The sequence below is a fragment of the Diceros bicornis genome, chromosome 10 (assembly GCF_020826845.1).
Source record: "Diceros bicornis minor isolate mBicDic1 chromosome 10, mDicBic1.mat.cur, whole genome shotgun sequence".
NCBI lineage: Eukaryota > Metazoa > Chordata > Mammalia > Perissodactyla > Rhinocerotidae > Diceros > Diceros bicornis.
The window spans coordinates 7758386-7775253 of NC_080749.1; positions in this window are offsets into that span (position 1 = coordinate 7758386).

Consider the following 16868-nt stretch of genomic DNA (forward strand, 5'->3'; position numbering starts at 1 on the left):
GATCCCTGGCCTTTGATTAGCTTGTGAACACTCAGGGAACTCACTCTCACTGGAAAAGAATAAAGGTTAAGGGGAAGTTAATGGTGAGTGAAGCTACGCAACCTAGACCAAAGCAGATAACACTGTTTGAGACTTGGGGATCTAGTTTAAGAGAAAGACAAAGAAATGTTATTTCTAAATGTTTAGCATGCTAACTGCTTCATCTCATATTAATCTGATGAGGTAGATGTTACTGTATCCATTTCAGAGATGAAGAAACTCAGGATCAAACAGTCTAATTAACTTTCCCAAGAATATCCACCTAGGAAGTGACAAAATCAGAATTTATATCCAACTTTTTTGTATGCCAGAGGTTTTCTTTCTTGTCTTATTTTTTATAGTAAATTTTTGCTTATTGTAAAAGTTACCACTTTCAAATTTTAGAACATTTCAAAAGTACGTAAAAACTATTAGGAAAATTAAAATAACAAAAATTATTATTCAAATGTACATGATAATATTTTATATTAACCAGATTATAGAGAATGAAATAATGCTATATATTCATGTTGTTCTCTGTTATTTCAATTGATATTATATTATATATATGTGAACATTATACCTTGTTGTATATAAAGGCTTCATAGTAGTTTTTCAATGGATTTTTTTTGAGGAGTCTTTCATATATTCTGGATATTAAGTCTTTGTCACTTATATATGTTAGTAATAAGTTTTCCCAATCTATCCATTGTCTTTTTCAATACAATATTTAAATTATAATGCAATAAATTTAGCCAATTGTGGCTTTTCATTCTATGTTGAGTTAAGAATATCATCTCATTCCCAAGCTTACAAATATATTCTCCTAAATTTTTTTCAAATATTCATTTTCAGTTTGTTAAGATTAGGCGTTGGGGTGGTTTTTCATGTTTAAATCTTCCCCATAACATCTTTATTTTTATCAACAGAGTATACATTTTATTAATTATATATAATTAATAATCCCAAACTTTATTGAAAAAGACATTCTTTCCCCAACATATTTGTGATGGTATACTTATCATATAATGTCAATTTGTCAGCTATGCTAACAGCACATTATTGTCATTTCTGTTAACTTATAATGTGCCTTCTTCTTCTTGTACAAATTCTACCAAATCAGCCATCTTCAAAATTGTCATAACTACACTTGCAAGTTTTTCTCTTCCAAATGATCTTCAGGATAAGATTGTAAAGTTGCGTGAAAAATCACATTTGGTTATTGATTTGAATTGTATTAGGATTATTACAGTTAGTGATTATATATTTGTGATTATATTAAATTTACAGATTAATTTGAAGGAGAATCATTATTTTTAAAATACAGAGTCCTTTCATCAAATAATATGTTATAGAATTTTGTCGATAGGCATTCTAAAGAAGATTTATAGCAGAGACAGCAGATACAAAGCCTTTAGTGGCAAGGGAAATAATACAAAAAAAACAGAAGCTGATCAGGAGTGAAGAAATAGGAAGTGGAAATTGTTCTATATTTACTATGTATATTTATGTCAGTCATCCAAATTGATTGTTTTTTTCTTTTTTTTAACACTCTGCTGTTCAAATAACTCAACTGATGGGCCAACATCTTTATGATCTCTGATTGAGAGTGTTTGTGTGTTTGTTTCTATTTCACGTAGATCTTTATTATTGCTGGTCACCAGTAAGTAATTTTCTAGAATTTGATTCTGATAAAATACAATGGCTTTCCAGTTACATTTTCTACTGGTTTCTACTAATATATAAGAAAAAAATTGTTTTTTCTGTGCTGATTGTTATCTATAGTAAAATACCTCATTTTTGTACATACTAATAGTATGGTCGACTGATTAACTTATTTTTTGTAGTTCTATGATAATATACTCTGATGATAATTTCACTTTCTTCCTTAATATTTATACATTTGATTTTTTTAACATTATTACATTAAACATTTCCAATCCGATATTGATTTATAAGATTTTAACAGGATTTAACAAGATTTTAAGAACTAATGTTCATAAGTGAGCTTATTGTGTGTGAGATAAGTAGATTGTGTGAATATGTGTATGTCTGTGTTCATAGACATATACGATATTCTTGTTTGATTTGGATATCAGAGTTAAAATGAGTGGGAAGTGTTCTATCATTTCTGGAAGAGTTTATATTATATGAGCATTATCTAGTCCTCAAAGTTGAATAGTCATCACTTGTAAAACCATCAAAATTATATCTCATTTATATTGATAGATAGACAGCTTAGTATCTTTTATACTTACTGGAATAATCTTGTGCCTGTCTTTTCTTAAATAATCTTTGTAGTATACAAATATATTTATACCTAAAAATCATCCATTTATGTAGATTTTCAAATTTTGCTAAGAAGTATAAACGTAGTCTATTATGCTCCATATCTATAGTTATTAAACTGTCCCTTACTTATTTGATTAAATTGTGTCTTCTTTCTATTTATTCTTGGTCATACTTCCCAAACTGTACAAGAAAACATCATCATTGAGGGCTTTCAGTTTTAGCTCTGCCATATAAAGAACATGTAAGTCATCTCCTCCATCATTGCAGCAAGAAAATGGTGGAAAACTAAAAATCAGTGACTTTCTTTTGTAATCAGAGAGATGTACTTTTACATCGAAGAAAGAATTTTTTAAAATCTACAAATTAGAAACACCATAACAAAAATAAAGAATGCTTCTATGGGCTCATGATTAGAATGCATACAGCCCAGAAAAGAAAATGTGAGTTACAATATAGGCCTAAAGAAAATCTCCAATCTTAATAAAGCTACAATAATTAATACAGTGCAGTATTTGCAAAAGAGACCTATAGATCAATGGAATAGACTATACAGCCCAGGAATCGAGGAACACCGATATAGTCAACTGATCTTTGATAAAGGAACAAAGAAAATTCAATGGAGAGGGGATAATCTTTTCAACAAATGTAATATCTGGACATCCATATGCAAAAAAAATAAATAAACCTAGACACAGACCTTACCCCTTTCACAAAAATTACCTAAAAATATATCGTAGATCTAATTGTAAAATACAAAACTACAAAAGTCCTGCAAGAAAACAGAAGAAAATCTATATGACCTTGGGTTTGGTGATGATTCTTAGATACAGCATCAAAAGCTTGATGCATGAAAATAAAATTGATGTTGGAACTTTATTAAAATTAAAAGCTTCTGCTCTGTGAGGGTCTTTGTTAAAAAATCAAAAGACAAGCTGCAGATTGGGAGGAAATACTGTCAAAACACACGTCTAATAAAGAACTCTATCCAAAATACACAAAAAGTCACTTACAACTCAACAATAACAAGAGAAACAACTCAATTTTTAAAATGGCAAATGATCTGAACAGACACCTCACCAAAGAATATACACAGATGGCAAATAAACATATGAAAAGAGGCTCAACCTGACTTTTTATTCAGGAGATGTGCATTAGAAAAACAGTGTAATAGTACTACATACCACTTAGAAAGACTAAAATCCAAAATCTGACATTACTAATTGTTGGTGAGAATGGGGAGCAATAGGAACTCTCATTTATCACGAGTGGGTATTCAAAATAGTACAGCCACTTTGGAAGACAGGTTGGCAGTTAATTACAAATCTACACATTGTCTTACCATATGACCTGGCAATAATGCTTCTAGGTATTTACCCAACTGATTTGAAAAATTATGATCATACAAAAAACTGCAAATAAATGTTTACAGCAGCTTTCTTCTTAATCACTCAAAACTAGAAGCCACTAATCTGTCCTTCCATAGGTGAATGGATAAATAAATTTATCCTTCCACATAATGTAGTATCATTATTAATAACATTATTAAGCAGAAAAAGAAGTGAACTATCAACTCATGAAAAGACGTGAATGAATTTGCAATGCATATTGTTAAATGAAAGAAGCTAGTCTGAAAATGCTACATACTGTAAGATCCTAATTATATGACATTCTGGAAAAAGCAAAGGTCAGTGGTCATTAGTGGCTTGGGGGAGGAGAGAGAGGCTTGAATAAGTGAAGAACAAGAAATATTTTTAAAGCAGTGAGACTAATCTTTGACACTCTAATGTTGGATACATGACACTATTCATTTGTCAAATCCCATAGAACTTTCTAGCACAAAGTGTGAACCTTGAAGTGTCCAAATTTTCAAAAATGTATTTAGAAGGGTTGAGAGATACCAGGATGGAATGCAGAATGTGACACAACAACCTAGTAGTATTATAAATGCATGAAACAAGCGAACTGAAGTGAGGAGAAAGGTGCTGACCTAAGTAACTTGAGAAATAAGTGGTGTCTATAGGACTAACAGAAATGTTGTATAAGCACGATAATCTAGCTGAAAAAGTTGTTTCCCATGGGGGTGTAGTCTAACAATTCTGACACTTCTATATAATTACACTGGACTTGAATTGTTAGATAAATGGATGGTGGCTAGTGGGAGCCAGACAGACTTCTCCATGTTGGAGTGATAAGGTAAGATGAGCGATAAGTGATGATAGGTAAGCAAGGGAGGAGGCTAAAATGAACAATGTGGTTATGGATTTGAGTTGGAGACATTAGTATGAGCACATGGCTGGTTAATAAAGGTATAGATGATTAGCTAGAAAATATTCATAGATATGCGTATATACACTTGGCTAGTGTACACACATGTATTTCCTTGCTCTGTCAGAGGAGAACACCTAGAAGCAAATATCCCAGTAGCATTAAGCACATTTTGTGCCCAGATCTTGGTTTGTGCTATCATTCTCCAGTAAAAAGAACCAGACCTCTTTAGAGAAATGACTGATTTGGGGAATGAGGCAGGAAATATATAAGATAAGCCTGGAGCATCATGTAATGTCAGAAAGTGTGCTAAAAAAACAAAAGATATGATGGAGTAATGTCAAAGGGCGACAAGAACCAACTGAAATTGCTCCAATGGCCGCAGCTGGAATAATTTAAGCATCAAAACAAATAACATGATTTTGGATTATAACCTAAAGTATCAGTATCCATACTGATAATACTTTAATAAATAAATTATTAAATACATAAATATTTGAGAGAATAAATCTCCTGTGCAGAAGAATTCCAAATAATTTACTTAAATATCCTGCCCTGAAGAAGTGAGAGCATACCTCCCCACCCCACCCTCAGCTATGGGCAGTGCACAGTGACTTCCTTTCAAAGAATATAGTAGTGAAAGAGACATAAAAAAAGTAAATTTACAGTGAAGAAATCTGACAAACACTATCTCAGCCATGTGATTAAGATTAGCATGTTGATAGTATGTACCCTTGATATGATATAATGAAAATGACAATTTACCTCTGTGGTTTTCCTCCCCAAAACTCGTAACTCCAGTCTAATAATAAGAAAAACAGCAAACAAATCCCAATTGAGAGACATTCTACAAAATATTTGACCAGAATTACTCAAAATCATCAAGATCACCAGAAACAAGGAAAGTCTGAGAAACTTTCACAGAATAGAGGAGCCTAAAGAAACATGACTACTAAATGTAACATGTTATCCTCCATGGAATCCTGGAATGGAAAAGGGACATTATACAAAAACTGAGGAAATTTGAATAAAGTATGGGCTTTAGTTAATTATAGTGTATCAACATTGGTTCATTAATTTTAACAAATGTGTCATGTAAAATATTAGCAATAAGGGAAACTGGGTGTGGAGTATACAGGAATTCCCAATGCCGTCTTAGCTGTTATTCTATAAATATAAACATAGGCGCCTAAGTGCCTAAGTCCCAGGTACTTTAGAGGGCAGGTAGATCAAGTGATGAACAAAACAGATGAAATCCTTGCCTCACTGAACTCACATAGTAGGGAAAAATCAGACGACAAACAGGTAAACTAATAGAAAAGGTAATTTTACAGAACTTGAAATGATAAGAAGGGAATGAATCAGATGTTAAAATAAAGAGTGGCTGTGTGAATCACAGTGGATCCTGAGGGAGATGGGTATATTTAACCACGTGGTCAGCAAGGCTAGTTTCAGCATTAAACACCGCAAAGCCTCTGGACCATTCACGTATATACTATTCATGATGAAACAAGAAGTTTAAAATAAGTAAAAAAAAATTCAGATTTTTTTCTTTTGACAACAATTAGCACTCGTTAGCAGCGCATAGCGCTCCACTTTTAGCACTCATCCAAAAACCTTGCTTGCTGCAGTGCTATCAATATATTTATTCTGGGCATCAGGAAACTGTATTTGAGTTCAGATTTGGAAGGTAAGAAAAAATTAGCTCTTTCAAAAGCAAAGAAGGGCCAAAATAATAACTGCTACAACAATAGTAACAATGTTAACTAAAATATACTGAGTACTTACTATATGTCATGTATTGTTAACATTTTACGTGTACTATCTGATTTGGTTCTAACACCTCTATATGGTAGGTACTATTATGTATCCCAGGTTTACAGGTAAGAAAATTGAGGTCTGAAGACATTGACTTATGTGCCACAAGGGGAAGATTTGAGCTCAGGCAATCTGGATCCAGAACATATACTCTTAACCACATTACCATGCTGCTAGCTCTGTCTTCGCTAAAGTTTGTTGAGTGTTCAATGTATGCCAAGCAATGCTCTGGGCGCTCACTCTATATTAACTCATTTCATTCTCACTATATTACTGGAGTTTGGTACAATAAATACCTCTAATTTAGAGATGAAGAATTAAAACTAGGTTTCCAGCCCAGGCTGTTTGGCTCCAGAGTTCACGATCTTAGCCAGCGTAGACAGTGAGGCAGGGACGTGTTTCGCGAATTTTTAGAATACAAATGAGCCCCGGATAACTAGGAACAGAGTGATATAAGGGGATTCTATTTGATTCTGTTATTTGTTTTTCTTAAGTTTCTCTTCTGTTGTTTTCTTTATCTGTACAATTACTTTCTGTCATATATACGATGGGTTTTTCATAGTTAGTATTTTCTAACTTCTTCAGTTGAAAGCTTTTCTGAAATTTCTTATTTTCTACAATTAATAGATACCTTAGTCAGATACCTTGTCTGATTTTTGTCCTTTGTTTCTGGACCATGAAGTGTTATAAGAATTTCTGAGAACAATGAGGTTGAAAGTATGTATACCTTATGACCAGGCAATTCTGTTCCTGGGGATATACCTGAGACTCCACCCCCTCACTATTGTACTAGAAGGTTATTTCCATTTTTATAACATATGTAACTGTTAGTGTTTTTCTCCCTCTAGTTTACAAGCTTCTTTAGGGCAGACACAAAGTCTTATGCATTCAATGTTTTCAGTGCCCAGAATAGTACTGGACACAAGGTAGGAACTTGATATGTATGTATTGCAATTACTCAAAAATTTAAAAATAAGTGACATAATGACGAGGAGTACATGTTTAATTATATGTACTCTTTTAACAAGTTTGCTATAATTCTTCAGACCATTTCCCTCCCAGGCAGTTTGTTGAGGGAGGGGAGTTGTGTAATTTAAAAAAAAAATTCAAAACGAATAACTTTCTTATTGACAACAAGCACATAAAATATCAAGAAGTTTTACTTCTGGAAAGAAGTAATAAAAGATTAAGAAAGTCTGAGGATTATAGCATCCAAGAATCTCTTCTCATATTGTACTTCACGGTATTTTTGAGAATCCCGAGACATTAAGGGATATGTTGGATTTACCATTACGTAAGCATCAAATCCCAAAATATCTTAATATTTCTCAGGTAAACCAAAATATACTTCAGTGCTTACATGACTACTATGGAATTCAAGTTCCCTGCTCTCAAAAATACTCAGGCATTGAATAATAATATGGTATTAATGAAATTCAATCTTTACATTTCATAGGAGAGTGGAGTTTCTGTTTGTTATGAATTTATTGCTTAAAACTAGACTATTTACTTGATCCTAATGAGAGAGTCTACATGTATTTAACATTTAAAATGGTAATACATGATAAAAAAGAGTTCTTTGCAATTGCACAATATTTAAATTTTGAATCAAAATATTTACACCTGTGAACTCGCGGACTTTTAAGAATTTTAGAATTAGCAAGTATCTAAAAACTTCCCCAACATTCTGAATTTTGATTAACTACTATTTTAAATTTATGCAGTACATCTAAGAAAGAACAGAAATAAGGGCATTCAAATTACAGTAAGGAAATTAATCGAAGAGATAGTAATAAAACATTGTGACTGCAGTGGACATCGTGGTTAAACCGCATGAAGTAGCAGCAGTGCCATCTGGGAAACAGCTCAGAAGGGAGCCTGATTAGTCCCAACATAATCCTACCGACAGCAAGTGGCTCAGGAATAAGCGTGTGACTATACGCTGGGAGATAAAATACAAGGCAAGGTTGCTACAAGATTTGAGGCAACATTTTTTTTGCACTAAAGAAAGATTAAGTGAATATAGGCTTTAGTTCCATTGGGACATCAACAAAGAAATATGCAACATTCTTAATATAAGTTATGAGCAAAGGAAGAAGATGCTTTACAGTATAGCCAACGATGTAGATCGCAAAACAAAAAGGCTGAATAACCTAGATTTTCATTGGCTGCTGAAGCATGTGTTAATTCTAGGCTTCCTATTATGTGCACTAATGAATTCATAATTATATAAAACAGTTTGGAACAGATAGTCTGGTATTTAAGCATTCAAGCATTGTAGCTACTGCAGAGAGTTCTAGAAATAGCCACCGTTAAAGCTATTTTCTGACATCCAACCTGCAAGCTTTCTATTAGGAGCTCTGCTCACAGGACAACATTTCATAAAGGCAAGTGATAAAAATCGACTTACTATCTTCAGATGTGCTCTTGTCTTTTTTTCCCCAAATATCTCAACTTTCCCATGTACTTTTATTACTTCCCAGAAGTGAAAGGATATAGAAGTTAGAACTCCGATTTTATCTTTTTTCTTTAATTACTTAGAGAAAAGAGATAATGAACAAAAAGGCAAAATGGAAAAGCAGAGTTAGGCATCCACACAGGAATCTGTCAACAAGCATGGCAAGAAGCAGCTCTTCTCATCTGGTCCTGTCGTCTCTTGAGTGGTAGGAATTTAGCACTTACAGCCCCTTCCTAGAATACTGTCTTTCTACACAATGCACCTATTCAACTAACCCTTTTTAAGGACATGTCTTACATTAGGTGCTACAGGGCTTACAATGTACAACAATGATCCCTGCCTCTTAAAGAATTACAGACTGATCTGTGGTGAGTAGCACACACATTCAAAATAGGGAAAAGTCAGAGTAGGAAACGACATCTATTGAGTGTTGAAATTAGTTCAGGGTCACTTGATATGTTCACATGGCACTTACAATGTAAAATTCCTCCAACTCTCTGAAGTTTGTGGTATTATCACCATTTTACAAGTGTGAAAGTGGAAACTTCAAAAGTAAAATAACTTGCAGAATTAACACAGATTGTAAAAGAGCTGATCTTTGAAGTCACTGCTGGGGTGGGGGGAATAAAGGCCTCTAATAGGCACATAAAAAATTGAATCAAGAATGTAGATTGAATGCATAAATCCATAAGTTATTTTTGTGAAAAAAAAAATTCCTTGAACACACAAAAATGTGGTACATAATGTTCTAGAAGACAATAAAGAATGCCGTTAGCAAACCAAATGTTGAGGTATTTCTGAAGCATAAAAAGATTTGGCAGTGAAATAAGGAAGTAAAACTTCTAGGAGAGACTCCATTGTTCCTGTTTTGGTCAATGTCATAGTCAGTAGATGTCAAGGCAGAAAGGACCCCTGGAGCAATATGACCTTGAACTGGTGATATGGGGCAGGTAGAGGGTGCACTTATCCTCTACAGAGTCAGAGACACATCTCCATGTAGATCATACATAACCCGGGATTAGAGACCACACGCTGAGTGACAAGCCTCTGGCATGCCTCACATTTAATCCTGCTCTTACACCCCACTCCTTACCACCACCAGAGACAGTCACATATAATCAAAGCTTGTTCTTACAGTAAAGATAAAAAAGAAATTCTAGAACACAAAAGGCAGCAAACGTAGCCAAAACAGCCAACATTTGAGGGAATTAAAACCAAGACAAAAGGAAAATTAGTGGAAGGACTAGCATGTGAGAAAAATGAGTCAGTAGGCCAAATAAAGATATTTAAAAATAAGGATAATGCTTATCTTCAGAGAGTAAACAGAATATTGTGTCATACACAGATATCTATGCAAAAGAATCAATTAGACATTTTAACATTTGAAACAAAATAAGAACAACAAAAAAAAGATCAATTAAAAAAATGCTGAAAAGTGAATAATCTTTAGATTGTCCTAAACATGGCAAAAAATGGCAAAGAAGTTAATTTGGGAAAGAAAATTCAAGAGATAATGATAGAATCAGAAATATTAACCTAAAAATTTATTTAAATTAAAAAACTTTTACCTTAGTCATCAGATTATAAAAGTTGTCACTTGATAGCACAGAATAGGATTAATACAAAAAGATCAATATCTAGATATACTGTGGTGAAAGTTTGAAAAATTGAAGATAAAGAAAAACTATGGAAGTTTCTAAGAGGAAAAAAAAATTTATCTATTGTAAAAAGACAAGTGAGCAATAACTTCAAAGTTCATATGGAAATTACTGTGTGAATTAGAATCTCATACCCAGCAATACCAGCATTAAAATAAAAAAAATTAGTTAAACAAAAAAAATTATACATATAAGAAATCAGAAAATTCATCACAATCACATCCTCTATAAAAAAGATAACTCAAAAATTTAAGGTAGCAAAATAAAAAGTAAAAATATGGGAAATGTAAAATAGCATAAAAATTAAAAACACAAAACAGATGTGTCAATATTACTATCAGACAAAACAGAATTCAAGGTGAAGATACGAATAGGATCAAAAAGATGATTTCTCATTTATAAATTGTGCAATTAACCATGAATACAGAGCAGTCAGGTACATTTGTATACCTAAATATAAGCATTTTCTCTGTCTATTGTGAGAATAAAGGAAACCTCATTTAAAAAGGAGTCTGGAAGCCCTGAAGATGCTCTCACACATACTAGCCTGCATAACCAGTAGGAATAAGGAAGATAAGAATTATTTTGACAATGGAGGACATTAATCACATGGGAATTTCATCTCCTGCTTTTAAGAAAAAGAAGAAAGCTTTCTCCCTGCCCCAACAGCACACTAACAACAGCCAGCAGCCAATGAGAAATCACCAAAACCTCAAACTCTTGTTCTTCTCCAATGAACTTTTGTTCAAAGCAACTCTCCTCAAATTTCTCCCAAAAAACTAATAAAATCTGACTTTCCCTTTGTCTCTATATTTCACCGTAGCTTGCTTGTCTCAAATAGCAATTTCTCTACCATTCCCTAATAAACGCATTTTGCTGGTAAAATAACTGGCTGTTTTATTTTTGTTTGGCTCTATCAAGCTATAAAAAATGCATATTGATAAAAATGAATGTAGATATTTTAAAAATCTATAATCATATTGTGAATTTTGATCATGAACATTAAAAAAATCAGTAAAATTAAAACAGATAAAGTATTTAATAGCAAACAAAAGCACAAATATATAATTCTGTATCTAACAAACATAGAATTTTCACTGTGTTCCAAACAAACAAACCCAAGTTGGACCCACTAAAAACATAAGTATGTGTGTTAAAAACAAGCTAACAATACCAAAATAAGAATTATGGCAATGATAACATCCACAATTCAATGAAAGGAATTGAAGGTGGGGATTTTTATAGAGGGAGAAGGGGATGGATGGTGATCTGGGAAATTTTGTGGATATAGAGGCATACCTCATTTTATTGCACTTCACAGATATTGTGGTTTTTACAAATTGAAGGCTTGTGGCAACTCTGCATTGAACAAGTCTATTGGCACCATTTTTCCAACAACATTTGCTCACTTCATGTCTGTGTCACATTTTGGTAATTCTCACAATATTTCAAACTTTTTTATTATATTTGTTATGGTTATCTGTGATCTTTTGATGTTACTGCTGTAATTGTTTTGGGGCACCACAAACCTTGCCCATATAAGAGGGTGAATTTCATGGATAAATGTTGCATGTGTTCTGACTTTTCCACCTACCAGCCATTCCCCCATTTCTCTTCCTCTCTTCAGGACTCTGTATTCCCTGAGACATAATAATATTGAAATTAGGCCAATTAATAAGCCTACAATGGCTTCTAAGTGTTCAAGTGAAAGGAAGAGTCAGATATCTCTCATTTTAAATCAAAGGGAACACTCATACACTGTTGGTGGGAAAGCAAACCGGTGCAGCCAATATGGAAAACACTATGGAGATTTCTCAAAAAATTAAAAATACAAATACCATATGATCCAGCTACTCTACCTTTTGGTCTTTAACCAAGGAAGATGAGAACACTAATTTGAAAAGATATATGTACTCCTATGTTCATTGCAGCATTATTCACAATAGCCAGAACTTGGAAGCAACCCAAATGCCCATCAACAGATGAATGGATAAAAAAGATGTGGTATATATATGCAATGGAACACTACCTAACCATAAAAAAGACAGAATCATGCCGTTTGTGACATCATGAATGGACCTTGCGGGTATTATGCTAAGTGAAATAAGTCAGACAGAGAAAGACAAATACTGTATGGTTTCACTCATATGTGGAAGATAAACAAATAAACATATAGATAAGGAGAACAGATTGGTGGTTACTAGAGGGGAAATGGGTGGGGGAGGGCAAAAGTGGTAAAGGGGCACATATTTATGGTGACAGATGGAAACTAGACTTATGCAGTCTATACAGAAACTGAAATATAATGATGTACAACCTGAAATGTACACAATGGTATAAACCAACGTGACCTCATTAAAACAACTAAATGTTTAAAAAAATAAAAGCTTGAAATGATTAAGCTTAGTGAGGAAGTCGGTTGAAAACTAAGATGGAGCAAAAGCTAGGCCTCTTGTACCAAACAATACAGTTGTGAATGCAAAGGAAAAGTTCTTGATGGAAATTAAAAGTGCTACTCCCGTGAACACACAAATGATAAGAAAGTGCAAAAGCCTTATTGCTGATATGAAGAAAGTTTTAGTGATCTGAATAGAAGATCAAATCAGCCACAACATTCCCTTAAACCAAAGCCTAATCTAGAGAAGGCCCTAACTTTCTTCAATTCTATGAAGGCTCAGAGAGGTGAGGAAGCTGCAGGAGAAAAGTTTGAAGCTAGCAGAGGTTGGTTCATGAGGTTTAAGGAAAGAAGCCGTCTCCATAACATAAAGCACAAGGTGAAGCAGCAAGTGCTGTTGGAGAAGCTGCAGCAAGTTATCCAGAAGATCTAGCTAAGATAATTAGTGAAGGTGGTTACACTAAAGAACAGATTTTCAGTGTAGATAAAACAGCCTTATATGAAAAGAAAGTGCCATCTAGGACTTTCATAGCTGGAGAGGAGAAGTCAACGCCTGGCTTCAAAACTTCAAAGGACAGGCTGACTCTCCTCTTAGGGGCTAATGCATCTGGTGACTTTAAGTTGAGGCCAATGCTCATTTACCATTCTGAAAACCCTAGGGCCCTTAATAATGATGCCAAATCTACTCTGCCTGTGCTCTATAAATAGAACAACAAAGCCTGGATGACAGCACATCTGTTTACAACATGGTTTACTGAATATTTTAAGCCCACTGTTGAGACCTACCACTCAGAACAAAGATTCCTTTCAAAATGTTACTGCTCATTGACAATGCACCTGGTCACCCCAGAGCTCTGATGGAGATGTACAATGAGATTAATGTTATTTTCATGCCTGCTAACACAACAGCCATTATGCACTCTATTGACCATGGAGTAATTTTGACTTTCAATTCTTATTATTTAAGAAATATATATATATATATTTTTTTTTTTTTTCTGGTGAGGAGATCAGCCCTGAGCTAACATCCGCCAATCCTCCTCTTTTTTTTGCTGAGGAAGACGGCCCTGGGCTAACATCTGTGCCCATCTTCCTCCACTTTATATGGGACGCCGCCACAGCATGGCTTACCAAGCAGTGCGTCGGTGCGCGCCCGGGATCCGAACCAGCGAACCCCGGGCCGCCGCAGCGGAGCGCGCGCACTTAACCGCTTGCGCCACCGGGCCGGCCCCAAGAAATATATTTTTTAAAGCTATAACTGCCATAGATAGTGATTCCTCTGATGTGTCTGGGCAAAGTAAATTGAAAACCTCTAGAAAAGATTCATTATTGTAGATACCATTAAGAACATTCATGATTCATGGGAAGAGGTCAAAATATGAACAGTAATATGAGTTTCAAAGAAGTTGATTCCAACCCTCATGGATGACTTTGAGGGGTTCAAGACCTCAGTGGAGGAAGTAACTGTAGATGTGGTGGAAATAGCAAAAGAACTAGAGTTAGAAGTACAGCCTGAAGATATGACTGAATTGCTTGAAACTCATGCTAAAACTTTAAAAGGTGAGGAGTTTCTTACAGATGAGCAAAGAAAGTGGTTTCTTGAGATGGAAACTACATCTGGTGAAGATTATTAAAATGACAACAAAGGATTTAGAATATTATGTAAACTTAGTTGATAAAGAGTAGCAGTGTTTGAGAAGACAGACTCGAATTTTGAAAGAAGTTCTACTGTGGGTAAAATGCCGTCAAGCAGCATCGCATGTACAGAGAAATCGTTAGTGAAAGGAATAGTCAACTGAAGTGGCAAACTTCATTGTTGTCTTAGTTTAAGAAATTGCCACAGCCACCCCAACCCTTAGGTACCACCACTCTGATCAGTCAGCAGCCCTCAACATCGAGGCAAGACCCTCCATCAGCAAAATGATTACGACTCGCTGAAGGCTCAGATGACAGTTAGTATCGTTTAGCAATATTTTTTTTTTTTTTTTTTTTTTTTTTTTTTTTTTTGGTGAGGAGATCAGCCCTGAGCTAACATCCGCCAATCCTCCTCCTTTTTTGCTGAGGAAGACGGCCCTGGGCCAACATCGGTGCCCATCTTCCTCCACTTCACATGGGACGCCGCCACAGCACGGCTCACCAAGCAGTGCGTCGGTGCGCGCCCGGGATCCGAACCAGCGAACCCCGGGCCGCCGCAGCGGAGCGCGCGCACTTAACCGCTTGCGCCACCGGGCCGGCCCCGCAATATTTTTTAATTAAGGTATACACATTGGTTTTTTCCAGACATTATGCTATTGCACACTTAATAAACTACAATGTAGTTTAAACATAACTTTTAAATGTACTGGGAAACCAAAAAAATTCATGTGACTCACTTTATTGCAGTATTTGTTTTATTTTGGTGGTCTGGATCTGGACCTGCAACATCTCTGAGGTATGCCTGCGATCTGCTGTCTGCTTCTATGATCCCAAGCTGGGCTGGTTTAACCATGGTTCTACTTTCATTAGCTGTCACACTGTGGCCAAAGGTCACACAAACAGATGAATTCTAATGGTCAAATTATGAAACATGGTGTTTAGTCAGCATTGTAAGACTGTTGTAAAGGGTGGGGGGCAATGGCAACTTTCAACAGTCAATGCAGGATTTATCAGTGCTTTGCCAAATTTTTCATATTAAGCCTTCTTTAGAAAATAATAATACTTGTATGGCACACTGGGTTAAATGAGGAAGAGTTCCAGCTGCTCCTGTCCCTGCCTTGGTGCTTTCAAGCTGAAGAAATTAGCATCTTAGTACCTACAACCAATTCACAGAACTTAATTTGCCACCTCACATTGATACAGAATTCAGGCTTGGTCTATTCAGAAGAGTAGGGCTTAAGAACGAATGATTAACTAACAGAGATCAGGTATACCAAAAGGAAAATAACATGATAAATATCTAGATATACAATATTTTTAGAATCCAGAATACTGTGCATGTGTGGTGTGAGTGTGTGTGTGTGTGAGACAGAGAGAGAGAGAAAACGAATATCTACCCAACATTTTTGCCCTTTTCTTGTCCATTTACAAAGTGTATATGAGCAAATTAGTAATTCCCCTTGGGTAATCTAAAAGCTCAAAGTGCTCTTACATTTTTATAGCAATGTGCCATGTTCAAAGCTAGTCAAAATTTCCCTGTTTGCTTACATTATAATAGAATGCTTAGAATATTAACACTGAAGCCCTTCAGATTTCCTTTCGAGGAAGACTATCCATAGTTGACTAAATTATTTTTCTCAGTAGTTATTTATTTTAAAAAAAATTTCAGTTTTATTACTTAGGCTTAATTGAATTTTGTTTTACAGGTATTTCCACTATCATTCTACACAGTCAATTCTGAAATGATGAATATATTTGTTCATTATATTTATAATATATGAACTGTTTAGTAGAAATGTAGCTGGGCATGAAAATCATTCTTTGGACGTAGAACCATGGGCAGCAATTTTATAATATTTATAGAGACGTATAGATTCTGTTTCCTACACACACATACACACACACACATACACACACACACACATATACACTCCTTTAGCTTCTCTTTGCTATTAGAGAATTGGATACAGAAGCAACCTGGAGTACTAGAAGGTCATGAGTTTAGAGTCAGATAGTCCTAGGATTCTTTTCCAACATGATCGTTTACTGGCTACGTGATCTGAGCACCTATTTCTTCAATTATGGACTGTAATCATGGAATCTACCTCATAGGGGTGTTGTGGATGATATAAGTAGCATATAATCATTCTTAGCACAAACTTTTATACTTGGTGCTTAAAATATGGTACCTGATACCATCATATAATGTATATTTAATACTAATACATAAAATTATTCATTGCTTACTATGTTTCGGGCATTTTTTTTAAGGTTTTAACCCATTAACTATAGTAAAACCTTATGACTTGGATATTATTAAAGTTATCTC